The 16,651-nt window shown below is 43.0% G+C and overlaps 1 protein-coding gene across 3 annotated transcripts in view; it reads left to right on the top strand.

The window, feature by feature from the left end:
• Nucleotides 1-16,651, top strand: part of LOC128861158 (uncharacterized) — a 114,861-nt gene that overhangs the window by 44,250 nt on the left and 53,960 nt on the right. The window lies entirely within an intron of this gene.

Genomic DNA, 16,651 nt, shown 5'->3' with positions numbered 1-16,651 from the left:
AAATTGCTCAAATTACCGCCATACCCAAACCAGGAAAAGATGCCACCAAAACTGCCTCATATCGAACCATCAGCTTATTGCCAATACTTTCAAAAGTGTTTGAAAAAATATTGTTCGACCGACTAAAACCAATTTTGACAGCAAAAAAAGTTATACCAAGCTATCAACTCGGATTTAGACGGCAACACTCAACAGACCAACAAATCCACAGGTTGCTAACAAAATACTTAACGATATGAATGACAAAAAATATTGTGTAGCTGTATACCTGGACATTGCAAAAGCCTTTTATAATGTTTGGCATAAAGGACTTTTGCATAAGCTCAAAGAAAGATTCGCACAAAACAACTTTGAAATGTTGATGAGCTACATAACTGATCGAAAATTTTATACAAGATATGAAGACGAATATTCCGGCAGCCGGTTCTACGTTACCGGAATGACTCGGGTTTTTCCCGACCAAGGGCTGCCGCCCCAGTACACTAGCCCTGTCTAGTGTATCGTATATCACCCCACCCCTTACGTCACAGGAGCAAACTCTCGCAGCAAACCTGCTCCAAATGCTTCTCCTCAGGGCTGGAGTCGAATCCAACCCTGGGCCAGAAGTATTCTACTGCTGCGTCTGCCATCAACGGCTCCACCCGAACTCCACCTCGGTTAGCCTTAAGTCGCACAGGGAGTGGTCCACACGGTATGTGGCCACGTGTTGCTCCCGCCAACAGGCGTCTGATGCCTCCACGGCTACCACACCCCCTGATAGGCCGGCACTACCAACCGCCACCACAACCCACACCTCCACGGTGAGGAGCCTATCGGAGCAACACAACTCCCCTTTAACCCCTCCCATCCCTTCCTGCTCCAACCCCAGTGCGGGGACAAACCAGCAGCTCCTGGCCCCCGTACAGTCTGTTCCGTGTGTCAGACCGTAATACCTCGGAATCTGGTATCAGTCCAATGCAGTTCCTGCAGTGGCTGGTGCCATTTTCGGAGATGTTCCGGCCTGCGCACCACCCGTGAGTGGACAACTGCCTACGTTGCCCCCTGCTGCAGAGCTCTGCACCCACTACCTCCCCCGGAGGCGCGGCCGCCCACCACCATCAGGCCGCAACAACCACAGTGGATTGCACAGCAGGTCCAACGTAGACAGCCCCACGCGTCCCTCACCCCCCGGATTACACTGACCTCACCGAGAAGCTTCAAGCTTCTCCAGTTTAACTGCAACGGACTTACGAGTAAGGTCGACGAGATAGTCGACTTTATGAGCCGGCACAGTATCAAAATAGCTGCGGTCCAAGAAACAAAGTTGCACGCTAGGTCATCTCTGATCACCAGGGATGGCTATAACGTGCACAGACACGATCGCGAGCGAGACAACGGTGGTGGCCTAGCGTTTATAGTCCACCACACTGTGCAGTATCGTCTTATCGATGAAGGAATCGACCCCAGGGACAGCACCTTAGAATGTCAAGGCATAGCTGTCCGGTCAGGCGATTCCGAGCTCGAAATTTTTAACATATACATACCCCCTGTCACCTGCTGCCCGGCAGGATATCACCCTGATATAGGTGCGCTCATCAGAGGTGAAAACCGATTGGTTGTAGGTGACTTTAATGCGCATCACGATCTTTGGCATTCAAGCCTGCCAAATGATCGTAGGGGACAGCAATTGGCAGAGCAGATAGACGACTCGACATTCAGCACAGTGAACGACGACGCCCCCACCAGGGTAGTGGGCAATTGTAGCAGCTCGCCTGACCTAACAATAGCTAGCGCGGGTCTGATAAATAGCATAACGTGGCGACCTATGCTATCGCTTGCATCAGACCACTTGCCCATTATCGTCTCGATTGAGAGACCTGCCGACTTCGTTTCCGCGAACCACCGGTCCTATTTTAACTTTAAAAAAGCTAATTGGGCCGGCTTCACGGAATTCACCGAGGACACCTTCGCCGCTCTTCCCATCCCCTCTGATGTGCGCGTTGGCAAACGCGCATTCCGCAAGGTGCTCACAGCTGCTGCGGCTCGCTTCATCCCAGCTGGATGCTATAAGGACATCCGTCCTCATTTCCCAGCAGAAGCAGCCAGTTTAGCAAACGAGCGTGACCACCTACGCCAGGTCGATCCCGGGGATCCCCGCATAAGGGATCTCAATTTGGAGATCCGGCAACTGGTAAACCAACACAAGCGGACTAAATGGGTTGAGCACCTGAAGACTTGTAACCTCACCTCCGGAGTGAGTAAGCTCTGGTCCACCGTTAGGTCCCTGTCGAACCCGACGAAACACAACGACAAGGTGGCTATCACTTTCAACGGTTGTACTTCGTCGGACCCGAAGAGATGCGCGAGCTACTTTAGCCGGCTGTTTACACTGCATCCTCCGGGCGACAGAACCAAACGTCGTGTTACCAGAAGGCTGCACAAACTGACGAACGACAGTGCGCCACTTACTTTCTCCGGTGATGAGGTTCAGGGGGCCATCAACAAGTCGAAATCATCGAAAGCCATTGGCCCTGACGGACTGAACGCGCTGATGCTGAAGCATCTGGGACCCCTGGGAGTAGGATACCTCACAAGGGTCTTCAATTTGTCTCTGGCCACTCTCATCATGCCTGACAAGTGGAAAGCAGGGAGAGTGGTCCCACTATTGAAACCTGGGAAGCCCGCCAACCAAGGGGAGTCTTATCGGCCGATAACTCTCCTTTCCCCAGTAGTGAAGACACTTGAAACCCTCCTACTCCCATTCTACACGACACACCTGGCCCCAGCCCCACATCAGCACGAATTCCGACGAGTGCACAGCACCACCACAGCACTCACCGCCATAAACGCCCAGATAAATCGCGGGCTTAACCAAAACCGCCCCTGCGAGAGGACTGTCCTAGTAGCGTTGGACCTAAAGAAGGCTTTCGATACAGTCAGCCATTCCACGCTACTAGATGATATTTATCAGTCGACACTCCCGCCAGGGCTGAAGAGGTGGTCCGCGAACTACCTGAGCGGTCGGCACTCGTCAGTGATTTTTCGAGATCAAATGTCAAAGCAGAGGAAGATTAAGCAAGGCGTACCACAGGGTGGTGTCCTTTCACCCTTGCTTTTTAACTTCTACATCTCGAAACTCCCCCAACCACCAGCGGGAGTTTCCCTGATCTCATACGCTGACGACTGCACGATAATGGCGTCGGGCAATGACATCGATGGCCTGTGCTCCAAAGTGAACAACTACCTCACCGACCTTTCGCGCTTTTTCACTGCGAGGAATCTCCAACTTTCCCCCACCAAGTCCACGGCGACCCTTTTCACCACCTGGACAAAGGAGGTCAAGCTGTCCCTTAAGGTCAAAGTCGACGACACACCAATACCGACTGTGAATAACCCCAAAATTTTGGGTGTAACCTTTGACAGCTTGCTCTCCTTCTCTGCGCATACAACCGCAATTGCCACTAAAGTCCAAAATCGCAACAAGGTCCTCAAATCGCTGGCCGGCAGCACTTGGGGCAAAGACAAAGAACTGTTGCTTTCGACATTTAAGGCAATTGGCCGGCCGGTTCTAAACTATGCTGCGCCTGTCTGGTCGCCTGGCACTAGTGATTCGCAGTGGACAAAGCTTCAGACATGTCAGAATACCGCCATTCGGACAGCGACCGGGTGCCTCCTGATGTCACCTATACAACACCTGCACAACGAGGCACAAATGCTCCCAGTCGCGGAGCACAACAAATTGCTCAGCAAGCAGTTCCTGCTGGGGTGTTACCGCAGGTTTCACCCCTGCAGACACCTGCTTGAGCCTGAGCCGCCTCCCAGGCACGTCAGGAGACACCTCCTCGACTACGCTGACGAACTCCAGGACAAAACTGACCGAAACCTACTGGACCGGACAGTATTCAGACAGTCAATAAACGACATTCACCGGGAGACCGTTACCACCTTCATGAACTCCCGTACTGTGAATGCCGTAATCGGAGTCCAACCACCACCTATTGCAGATGAAGAGCTCCAGCTTCCCCGTGAGACTCGTGTAACATTGGCACAATTACGTTCTGGATATTGTAGCAGGTTAAACTCCTACTTATCCAGAATTGACCCCGACATACCAAACACATGTCCGGCATGTGAAGGTACCCCGCACGACACTAACCACCTCTTCACATGCCCCCTTAATCAGACTCATCTAACCCTCCTCTCCCTCTGGACCCAACCCGTCGAAACAGCATGTTTCCTGGGCCTACCCCTAGATGAGCTAGACGAAGACGACCGATGATATACCTACACTGACAGGGCAAACTATGCTGTTAAAACAACAACAACGAATATTCCGATATCCTACCAATGACAGCTGGAGTACCGCAAGGCAGTGTATTAGGTCCTCTTTTATATCTAATATACACCGCAGATGTGCCAACTAAGACAACAGATAATGCAATAATAGCAACGTTCGTGGATGAGACTGTAGTAGTGGCATCAGACAATGACGAAAGACTGGCGACTTCAAAATTTACACTACACTACACTTCAAAAATTAATAACCAATACAGTAAACTGGTTTGACGAATGGGGTATAGAAGTTAATAAAGACAAAACTATCCAAGTTACATATACAAACAAAAAGACATCAAAATATAATCTTACTTTAAAAAACAACAAAATAAAAATTTGCCCAGCAGCAAAATATCTGGGAATAACTATTAACGAAAAACTAACATGGAAACAGCATATCATTAACAAAAGAAATCAAATGAAGAATAAGTACCGCCAATTAAATTGGCTAATCGGACGAGCATCAAAACTATCACTTTATAATAAGGTGACTATATACAAAACAATAATTACTCCTATCTGGAAATACGGAATAGAAATATAGGGAACGGCTAAAAACACAAATCTTCAGCTCATACAGCTCATTACGAAATATAACAAATGCTGGTTGGTTTATTTCCAATATGGCCATACATCGTGACTTAAACGTATACACAATTCAAGAAACAATTACAATATGTAGCACTAAGCATATACAGCGACTGCCAATCCACTAAAACGAACAAATGCGTAAAAAAGTACCGGCAGAAAATATCAAACGACTGATCTAACTATAAGATTTACAGTGTAATTCCAAAAAACAAAAAAAAATATAGTAATAATAACAGATTCTTCTTACATTGGTAAAAGAACATAATAGAACCTAATTGTACAAAAATTACTATTGTTAATATATAACAGACTGTAATAAATAAAGGGGATATAAAAAAAAACAAAAATACATGCCGTCTGAAGTTCGTCAATTTTCTCACTCACGTCAATCTTCTCACAGAATATTTGAGGTTAAACTGCTCATGCGATCAATTTCTAACCTACTTCTTTTGGTGGAAGTTAAACTCAATCTTTTTTTTAAACCATGTGATGATGGTTTCATGTGCAGAAGTCCACGCAAGTGGGGAAAGTTACTGATCGCCATTCACTTGGCAGTGGCCAGGACGATTTTTCTGCATATGGTTCGAGCAGCTCGCAACGTCCGGGATTAGCCCATGTTATCCTCTGGGTAGCTTCCGAACACCCGTTCGGGAGTGAGCTAACGTGAGAAGGCGAAGCATTCCAGGATAGCTGGTTGTGCGCTGGGTTTGGGACCCGCCACTTAAAAAGCCCCCCCAATGAAAACAGCAACCAAGCCTCGGATGAGAACTTCCAACACTGATGACGACCCCTGCAAACGAAATAAGGAATACGATTTGAGGGCATGCACCTAGAATGTCCTAATTTTCACCCATGATGACGGTGTTATCCAGATAGACCAAACACGTTTTCCTCAGCAGATGTTCCATCAGGCTCCGAAAGGCATCACAGAAAACTACCATAACCCATCTCCCATGCTGAAGGCTGTCTTCTCACGATCGCAATCCTTGATTTTCACCTGCCAGTCACTTTTAACTTTTTACATAAATCGTGGAAAACCATTTGCGCCGGATAAAGTATCGAGAGTGTCATCGGAAGTTTTTCTTGCTGCTTCCTGGAGTCATTTCTTCTCCTATGGAGAACAGGAGAGTTAGTTTGATGCTTTGTTTTAATGATTGCATTTTTAGTGCGGGGTTCCTTTACCTGCTGGATATTGGTTTGGTATGCCGGGGTCAATGCTGGATAAGCAGGAGTTTAAGCTGCTACAATATCCAGAACGTAGTTGTGTGTTTGTATCCTGATGAATGTCGTTTACTGTCTGTCTAAACACGGTCCGGTCCAGTAGTTATCGGTTCGTTTTGTCCTTAATCTCGTCTGCGAGGCGTCTCTGGCTCGAGCAGGTCTCTACATGGGTGAAACCAACGTAGCACCCTAGCAGAAATTGTTTGTTGAGCAGTTTGTTGTGCTCCTTTACAGGGAGCATCTGTGCCTCGTTGTGTAGGTGTTGTAGAGGGGACTTCAGGAGGCAACCCGTCGCTGTCCAAATAGCAGTGTTTTGGCAAGTCTTAAGCTTTACCACTGCGTGTCATTAGTTTCATGCGACTATACAGGTCAGGTGCAGCGTAGCTTAGAACCGGCTGGCCAATTGCCTTAAATGTCGAGCACAACATTTCTTTGTCCTTCCCCAAGTGCTGCCGGCAATCGATTTGAGGACTTTGTTGCGATTTTGAATTTAAGTAGCAATTACGGTTGTGTGCGCAGAGTAGGACAGGGGGTTAACAGTCGGAATTGGTGTGCCATCGACTTTGAGCTTGAGTTGCAGTTTGACCTTATTTGTGCAGGTGGTAAAGAGGGTCGCCGTGGACGTAGTAGGAAAAAGTTGTAGGTTCCTTGCAGTGAACAAACGAGCAAGATTGGTGAGGCAATCGCTCACTTTGGTGTACAGGCCTTCAATGTCATTGGCCATACCAGGTCTGGGGGAGCTTCGGTATATAGAAGTTGAAAAGCAGGGATGCAAGGACACCACCCTGTGGAGCACCTTCACTTATCTTCCTCTGTTTAGATATTTGGTCTCTTAAAAATCACTGACGAGTGTCGTCCACTCAGATAGTTAGTGGATCCCCTCTTCAGCCCAGGCGGGAGTGTTGATTGTAAAATGCCATCTAGTAGCGCGGAATGGCTGACTGTGTTGAAAGCCTTCTTCAAGTCCAACGCTACTAGGACAGTTCTCTCGCAGGGGCGGTTTTAGTTAAGCCCGCGGTTTATCTTGGTGTGTATGGCGGTGACTGGTGAGGTGGTACTGTGCAGTCTTCTGAAGCAATGCTTGAAAACCCTTGTGAGATACTCTACTCCCAATGGACCCAGGTTTTCCAGCATCAGCCTGGTAAGTCCGTCGAGGCCAATGGCTTTTGTTGATGGTCCCCTGAAACTCATCACAGGAGAAAGTAAGTGGCTCACTATTGTTCGGTAGTTTGTGCAGCCGTCCGGTGGCACGACGCTTGGATTTGTCGGCTGAAGGATGCAGTATGATTTGCCGGCTGAAATAGCACGCGCATCTCTTCGGGTCCGACGAAGTGCAACCGTTGAAGGTGATAACCACCTTATCGTTGTGCTTCATCGGGTTCGACAAAAATCTTACAGATTTTCAAGTGTTCTACCCAGTTGGTCCGCTAATGTTGGATGGCCAGTTTCCGAATCTCCAATTTGAGATCTCTTTATGCAGGGATATCCGGGATCGACCTGGCGTAGGTGGTCACGCTCGTTTGCTAAAACGGCTGCTTTAGCTGCGAAATTGGGACGTATGCCCCAGAACCCTCCTGTAGGAATGCAGATGGGAGAAGCAGCAGTAAATTCCGCGAATCGTGGAAACAAAGTCGGCAGGTCTCTCAATCGAGACGACAATGGGCAAGTGGCCTGAGGCACGCGATAGAATAGTGTCTATATGCAAGATACGAGTTTATAAAGGTATGGAATTTTGTGGGGATATTAATTAAACTATTAACATCAGTTTGAAATTTATGTAAATCCGCCGAGTTTGAAATACTAGAATATATTTTTAAATCATCCGCATACAGAAAGCTTCCTTCAAAAGACTTGGCAAAAGAAAAAAAAAACTACGTACTATACATACTCGAATAAAACAAAATCTAATATACTTCGTCGAGGTACACCAGAGGACGCAGAGAAAGCAGCAGACGATTTAGTCTTAACAATCTAAAAAAACTGAGTGAAAACCTAGATATAGAAATTTATCTAATAAAATTGTATGCAATTTTTACTTGTGTTCCGATAGTGTCAATAAGCATATTAGGTAGCCAACAAACAACAGCAACAAACACTAAACGCGAACAACACAAAAAAGTGCAGTCCCAATAAATCGGAAGGTAGCGCAAAAGCAAACAAAAAGCATAAAATACAAACAACGAAAAGCATGGAGCAGTGGAGCATCCACTCGCTGATATCGAACATAGCGAACAAGCTGTATCAGCACAATCAAATATAGACGAAAAGAATATATCGAAACCACCACCAGTATATGTTTAAAACGTCGAAAATGCTAATAGGCTGATTACTGCACTAAACGCACTTCCAAACAAAAAATTGCCAAAGTGACTGCAAACTAAGTATGGACAATAACAACACTAAATGTGCCCTATGTGGAGGAAATCAAAATGTTAACTACAAAGGATGTATGGTGTACAAAATACTAAGAATTCCCCGCTCTCAGGCGCTACGACCAAAAACCTTGACCACAAACAATCTAGAGGACAACATGCAACCATCCACACAATCCACAAAGGACAAGCCATCGCAACCATCAACCGTGACATCTAACTTAACATTCGCCCAAACAGCAGCTTTAAACGCCACACTATACCAGACACCACCTGAACTCACAACAACAAATTACGAAATCCACCAAATTAAAGATATGATGAAACAACTAATAGCACAAATGTCGAACATGTTGGCTATAATCACACTCCTTGTTACAAAACTAAATGAACAGACAAAATAAATTAAAAATCTAATATGGAACGCAAGCGGCCTATGCCAGCATATTCATGAACTCAAATCTTTCCTACTAGACTACGAAATAGATATCCTACTAGTGTCCGTGTCTCATGTCAAGTAAAAGCTACGTTAAAACTCCTGACTATAAATTATTTCACACCAATCATCCAAGCGGACGCCGTAGCCGAATGGGTTGGTTCGTGACTACCATTCGGAAATCACAGAGAGAACGCAGGTTCGAATCTCGGTGAAACACCAAAATTAAGAAACCCATTTTTCTTATAGCGGTCGCCCCTCGGCAAGCAATGGCAAACCTCCGAGTGTATTTCTGCCATGAAAAAGCTCCTCATAAAATTATCTGCCGTTCAGAGTCGGCTTAAAACTATAGGTCCCTCCATTTGTGGAACAACATCAAGACGCACACCACAAATAGGAGGAGGAGCTCGGCCAAACATCCAAAAAAGGGTGTGCCCGCCAATTATATATATATATATAATAATTCAAGCAACAAGGCCCATGGTGGCACAGCTGTAATTATACGATAAATTCTCAATGGATCTACATGGCCGCCTACAAAAGAGACAACATTCAAGCTACGACGATTCAAATTGAAGATCAATATAGATTCTTGACAATATTCAATACCTACTGCCCGTCGAAATACAACAACACGTCTACCCAATATCTGAACAACATGAGAACTCTTGGCAGCCAGTTTATTGCCGGAGGCAACTAAAATGCAAAAAACCCACCATGGGGATCAAGGCTGTCAAATAAAAAAGGCAAGGAATTACTGACGCGATTAAACCAAACAAAAGCGACAATATAAGCACTGGTGATCCCACCTACTGGCCCACTGACATGAAAAAGAAGCTAAACCTGATTGACTTCCAGATCTATAAAAACGTAAACCGGTACTACTTGACAATAAAATCAAACTATGATCTATCTCTGATCACTCACCAATATTCCTGACATTTCTCACCACACCTGACATCGAAATAAACCACGGAAAACCAAATAATAAAAAAACATCCTGGAATGCTTTCCGCGAAATATGGTACTACGACATGCTCTTAACCACAATGTTCGACTTAATACTAAAAAGCAGGTTGATAGTGCCATTGAGCACTTCGCGGACTCAAGTATGGATGCGGTATCAAAGTCGACGACATTAATTAAGACTAAAAATAAGAAAAATGCAACCCAAACCCCATAAAACAGACAATAAATTCAAAAAGAAGACTGAGGAAAGAGTGGCAAACAACAAGATAGCCCGCAGTAAAGCAAAATTTAACAAGATGACAAAGGACATTAAAGAAATGCTTAAGGACTTCGATGACAAAAAAAATCAGAATTTTGGTCAATATCGAAGATCAAGAAAACAACAGCTCACCAACACGCAATTTTAAACGAAAGCAACACATGGGCCAAAACGTCACATGAACAGGCTAGTGAGCTCACCAGACATTTCAAACAGACATTCACAAATCAAAAGGGCACTCAAAATTATAACCTGCCTGCTACATCTGACAGAGCCAACAAACCAATCAAGAGAGTAACTCTGGACGAAATTCGACGCAAAATCAAGGCCATAAAGAACAAAAAATCTCCTGGATATGACAAAATCAATGGACAAATATTAAAAGAACTACATGACAACGGAATAATATACTTAAGAAGCATCTTTAACTCATCCAAAATATTTTCTCCTTCCATGGAAAGTTTCAGAAAGAATAGTATTGCCTAATCCAAAAATGGCGGCCGCCGTAGCCGAATGGGTTGGTGCGTGACTACCATTCGGACGTCGGCTCGAATCTCGGTGAAAGATCAAAATTAAGAAAACGTTTTTTCTAATAGCGGTCGCCCCTCGGCAGGCAACGGCAAACCTCCGAGTGTATTTCTGCCATGAAAAAGCTCCTCATAAAAATACATATCTGCCGTTCGAAGTCGGCTTGAAACTGTAGGTCCCTCCATTTGTGGATGTATATATATATATATATATAAACCAAATAAAGACGTCAGTAAACCATCCTCATATAGACCTTTAAACCTATTTGAAAACTTGATCTATGATCGTCTTGACCCCATCTTACAGTTTGGATTCCCACATAATCATTCGACCATTCAACAAGTGCACCAAGTAACTAACAAAATCATAAATGAAATTGACAAGAAAAACCACTGTGCCGCAACTTATCTCGACGTAGCGAAGTCTTTTGGCAGCGTATGGCACCCAGGACTACTATATAAGTTAAAACAAATATTCCCACTTGGCTACTATCTATTACTGCGAAGTTACCTAAGCGACCGGTACTTCTATGTTAAACATCAGGACGAATGCTCGGAGGTATTAAAAATGGATGGATGGATGCTCTCAGGTCCTTCCTCCTGAATTTTAGGAGAAAGGCCGCTGTTTCCCTGTTTTGTTCTTTCACAAAGCCCTTAGCTACTCTGCACGAGTTCAACACAGACCAATGTCCTCTATGGGTAGACCTCATGAAGCCGTCAATCCATAGTTGAATCGATGCGGAATTGACAGCTAGAAAGGGTTCAGGGCCTAATGGCATACTTGCAAAGCCTTCATTTGCCAATTTATCAGCCAACATGTTCCCTGGAATACCACAATGTCCAGGCATCCAAATAAGACTAACTTTGTTGTGTTTTCCAACACTGTTCAGTTTTGTCTTACATTCACCGACCAACTTCGAAGAGCAGCGTGGTTTAGCAAGGGCTTTCAGTGCAGCTTGACGGTCACTATAAATTCCAATACTGTTGCCCCGCCACTTTTTCTCAATTAGCCAGTACGCCACATTCAAGATGACATAGACATAGAAAACATCATACTTCCTACCGAGGCTAACGACAGGCACCCGATTGTACACCGGCATCGAGAACAGTGTGCAGGGTTCCGACAACTGGTGGTATATCTGACAGTGACCAGTGCTTACTTCATTTCCCTAGACTCCGTTTAACTTGAGCCTGTACGCCGCCTTCATTGCTTCCTTTCGAATTTGAAGATCTAGAGGTTGCAAGTTCAGAATGACATTAAGGGCATCACCAGATGTTGTGCTCATGGCACCTGTGAAACCCTAGCACACACTTCTCTGTAGCCTGTTTAGGGGTTTTACTCTGGAATTAACCATTGTGGCTTTCCACCATACTACAGAGGCGTATGTAATAATGGGTCTGATCAGGGTGATGTACAGCCAGTGTACTATCACCAGTCTTAGACCCCATGTCTTGCCAAAGGTTCTCTTACACTGCCAGAAGACTTTTAGTGTTCGAGAGACCTTCTGCTCGACGTGCTTCTTCCAGGTAAGTTTACTATCTAGGATTACTCCTAAATATTTAACCTCAGAAGACAGCTGCAGTGTTACCCCTTTCAATGTGGGTAGTAACAGGCCTTCCATATTGCGTTTCCTAGTGAGAAGCACTAAGGTACTTTTTGTAGGAATCACCGAAAGACCATGCATTTCGCACAAATACTCAATCTTATTTAGAGCTACCTGCATTTTATTGTATATAACTTCAAGTGATCGTCGTGAGATTAATACGCACACATCGTAGGCTTGGATGTGTCCAATTTCCTGTAGATCATTAAGAAGAGAGGCCACCACAAAGAACCAAAGTAGGGGAGAGAGTACACCGCCTTGTGAGCAACCGTTCTTAACCTCAACCCTGACTCCTTCATTGCTTTCTCTATCCATGGTAAGCAGTCTTTTGGATATCATAGAGTGGATCCATCTGACAATGATTTCTTCCACTGCATAACTTCTGATAGAAGAGCACATAGAGTCAAAAGTAGCACTGTCGAAAGCTCCTTCAATGTCCACAAACACGCCAAGAGTGTACTCTCTTGTTTCCAGCCCTTTTTCGATTATGCTAACGCACTCGTGCAGAGCCGATTCGCAAGATTTCCCTCTTTAATAAGCATGTTGTCTGACGTTGAGAGGGTTTCGACTTAGAACCCTCATCCTAATGTGCTTCTCCACCATGCGTTCCAGACCCTTAAGCATAAACGATATCAGACTTATAGGTCTGAAACTTTTTGGTAAAGCGTAGCTGTCCTTACCTGGCTTTGGGACAAATACAACTTTCACCAAACGCCACAGTTGTGGAACATAAGCGTGAGCAAGATATGCCGTAAAGATCCTTTTCAAAGCCTTTAATAGCACTGGTTTACAGCCAAAATGCACAAGAGACGCCGTTATGAAATTCCTGTGTAAAATCACGGTCTGATTCCGAAAATCAAGGTTATTTTTTATTCTATGGTAACGTTTTTGAGATATTTACGAATTACCGTTATTTCAAAAAAAAAAAAATTGGGCCCACTTTATCATATCTCGAAAATGAATTAAGCGATTCCAAAACCGTTTAAAGCTTTTAAAAGGTAATAAAATTTGCTATAAACTGTGTGTAAAACACTTTTTGCTAGGCCCTGCAGATTCAAAGATAACGAACTATCATAACGGATTTATAAAATTTTTTTTTGAAAAAATATAAAAAAAATTGTATTTTGAGAGAAAGGATCTCGAAAACTTTTTACATTTTCGTGAATTTTTTATTTTCACTCTAAGCTCTGTTTTATTACAAAAAAAATATACTTTGATTAAACCAAATCGATGAACTAATACAAAAGTTACAAGCATTCAAGTAAATATATCCATATAGTAAAACTTAAGTACCCTACAAATAATAGCATATGTACATATGATTCTGTGTTAACTCTATGATCTTATTTTATAATTGAAAAAGTTATGGGGTCTTGTTTTGACGCTTATTTATATAAGGATCGGTTTCTCTTATGAGAAACCAACAGTAGTCACCCATCATAGCGACATCCCAGAATCCTTGATACCGACTTTCAATCATTTTCATTTGCTGGTGAAACCTTTCGCCATGCTCGTCACTTTCGTCGCCAAGATTTTGCGGGAAAAAATTTAAATGGGAATGCAGAAAATGAATTTTTAAAGACATATTTACTCCTGAAAGAAAATTAAAAAGGGAATTAGATAAATACATAAGTGACACATTAGCACATAATTTTCTTAGGCTGGATTAATCTTCCAATTCAGAACAAATTTTGGTCGTTCTTGTTTGTTCGGAGCAGGGTAATAAATTCAGATTAAGGGCTATATAATCTCATGTAAATTTAAATATTTGCTTTCAAATTTTTTGTTTAGTTTTAAAGTTAACTGAGAAAACGGTCTTATATGTGTTTTTTATTTACCCATTTCCGCATAGTTTTTGATTAAATCGTTCACTATCAGCTCGAAGTTAGGACTTTTGTGTTTGCCTAAAAAGGAAGTAACAACCTTTTCAAAAGAGTCCCACGCCGCTGCCTCCATTGGTGACAATAGTTCTTTGAACTGTTTAAATAGACCAGCAATGTTTTTGCAATAACAAACACTGTCCTTCTTCGTATAGTACTGGGAGAATTGTTCGTGATGAGTCCTATAATATGTTACCTTAACATCGGATGAAACAAATTTAAATTGTTGCATACGAGAGGCGTGTAGTTCGGCCTTTTCTTTTGACAATTCCAAATCCCTTATCCAATCATTTAGTTGTGCTTGTGACAAAGGGTTTCTTTCGTTTTCCGTTTGCAATTCAGTACAACATGATGCCGCGTAATCAGATACTGCTGTTGACAATGAAACTGGAGCCGGAACTAAAGTTAAATTTGATTTTGGCAATGTAGCTTCCGTTGAATTTAGTTCTGGTAATGACACTGTAGATACGCTCGCATAGGTTACTTTTCTTGACTTTCCAACCCCAAATACTTTTGTAGTACAAATATAGCAGTCCGTTGAATGGCAAGTTGGTTCCCTTCACTTCATTGGTGTAATAAATTTCATATGTCGCCTAAATAGATAGTTTAAGAAATTAGTCAGATATGCATTAAAAGAGAGCAAACTCCTAATATTTACGATGTACCTTTTGGTTCCGGTTTCCGAAGATATCAATTCGACTCGACATGTGGTGCACAAAGTATTCGGTGTCCATGGTTTTTCATTGTTTCTAGGCTCAATTCCATAACACTTATGGTATGCAAATTTCAAAGGATTTGAAAACACACGTCGCATCCTTTTAACGATAAATTCCCCGCAGATGAAACAGAACATATCTGGATCATTTTTACACTCAAACTCTCGCGCCCTTTTATTCATATTATATTTTTAAGTAAATGACGGATTATAAACTGCAATTATAAAGTGAACAGTATCCGGCGATCCTTGCAGAAATTATGAAGGAACGAGGCACATGTACTATTATTTATACTTACATAGTATCTAATAACCCTTCCAAAATCTACCTGCGAATACTAACACATATTACCAGTAGGGTACTTAAGTATTAAATGGATATATTTACTTGAATGCTTGTAACTTTTGTATTAGTTCATCGATTTTGTTTAATCAAAGTTTATTTTTTTGTAATAAAACAGAGCTTAGAGGGAAAACAAAAAATACACGAAAAAGTAAAAAGTTTTCGAGATCCTTTCTCTCAAAATACAAATTTTTTTATATTTTTACAAAAAAAATTAAAAAATCCGTTATGATAGTTCGTTATCTTTGAATCTGCAGGTCCTAGCAAAAAGTGGTTTACACACAGTTTATAGCAAATTTTATTACCTTTTAAAAGCTGTAAACGGTTTTGGAATCGCTTAATTCATTTTCGAGATATATATGATAAAGTGGGCCGAATTTTTTTTTTTTGAAATAACGGTAATTCGTAAATATCTCAAAAACGTTACCATAGAATAAAAAATAACCTTGATTTTCGGAATCAGACCGTGATTTTACATAGGAATTTCATAACGGCGTCTCTGGTGCAGAAAAAAAGTTGAAATTTGTGATCCAGTGAGCATGATTGGGTAAATGCCATCGGGTCCTGGGGACTTAAAGTTTTCGAATGACGAGAAGGCGAACTTTATCGTTTCTTCGTTAACTATCCTGGATGCAATAAACCTATCACGTCTGACCAACAACATTCCTGGAGCCAGGGAAATGTGTTGAAAAGATAACATCGTACACTTCTGATTTGAGTCCGTATAAGTACCATCTGGTTTGAACAGTGAGTCTAGCCTAGCCGTCCGGTCTCTTTGGAAGGCTTTGCATAACCTCGCTGAACTCTTCCGTTCCTCCAATTCACTGCAGAAGGTTCTATAAGAGTCCAATTTAGATGATCTAATTTTATTTTTATATTCCTTACTCAGCTTTCGGTAGGCAGCCCAATCTTCTTCCAACTGAGTTTTAAGAGCTCTGTGAAGAAGTTTCCTGGAAGTTTTCCGGAGTTTCGAGAGTTCGGCGTTCCACCAAGGGACTGTCTTACCCTCTCTTCTCCTACGTTCCGGGCACACCTTGTTATAACACTCGATTAAAGTTCGCCCCAATGAGTTTGTGGCTTCTTCAATCGCAGTTATTGTCCGGAGTTTGGGAACATCACGGATTTCATATCGTGTCCAACCCGCTTTTCGAGGATTCCGGCCTGCTGGGGTCGAGATTGTCTCGGCCGCAAGCCTGAACTCTATATAGCGGTGGTCCGACAGGGAATCTTTATCGAGTACTTTCCAACCAGTGATATGATCTGATATTTTATCAATCACTTCCTGGCTTCTGCTGGTAACAAAAGTCGGACTGGTGCCAACGTTCTGTATGACCAACGGTTAGGGAAATATTATATATAAATATAAAACCTAATTCTGAGACATTGTATGGTCACGTTACGCCATAAACACGAGATTAAA

This window comes from Anastrepha ludens, chromosome 4 (assembly GCF_028408465.1).
Source record: "Anastrepha ludens isolate Willacy chromosome 4, idAnaLude1.1, whole genome shotgun sequence".
Lineage (NCBI taxonomy): Eukaryota > Metazoa > Arthropoda > Insecta > Diptera > Tephritidae > Anastrepha > Anastrepha ludens.
The sequence above is the reverse complement of the archived record's forward strand: the minus strand, read 5'-3'. Positions and strand labels throughout refer to the sequence as shown.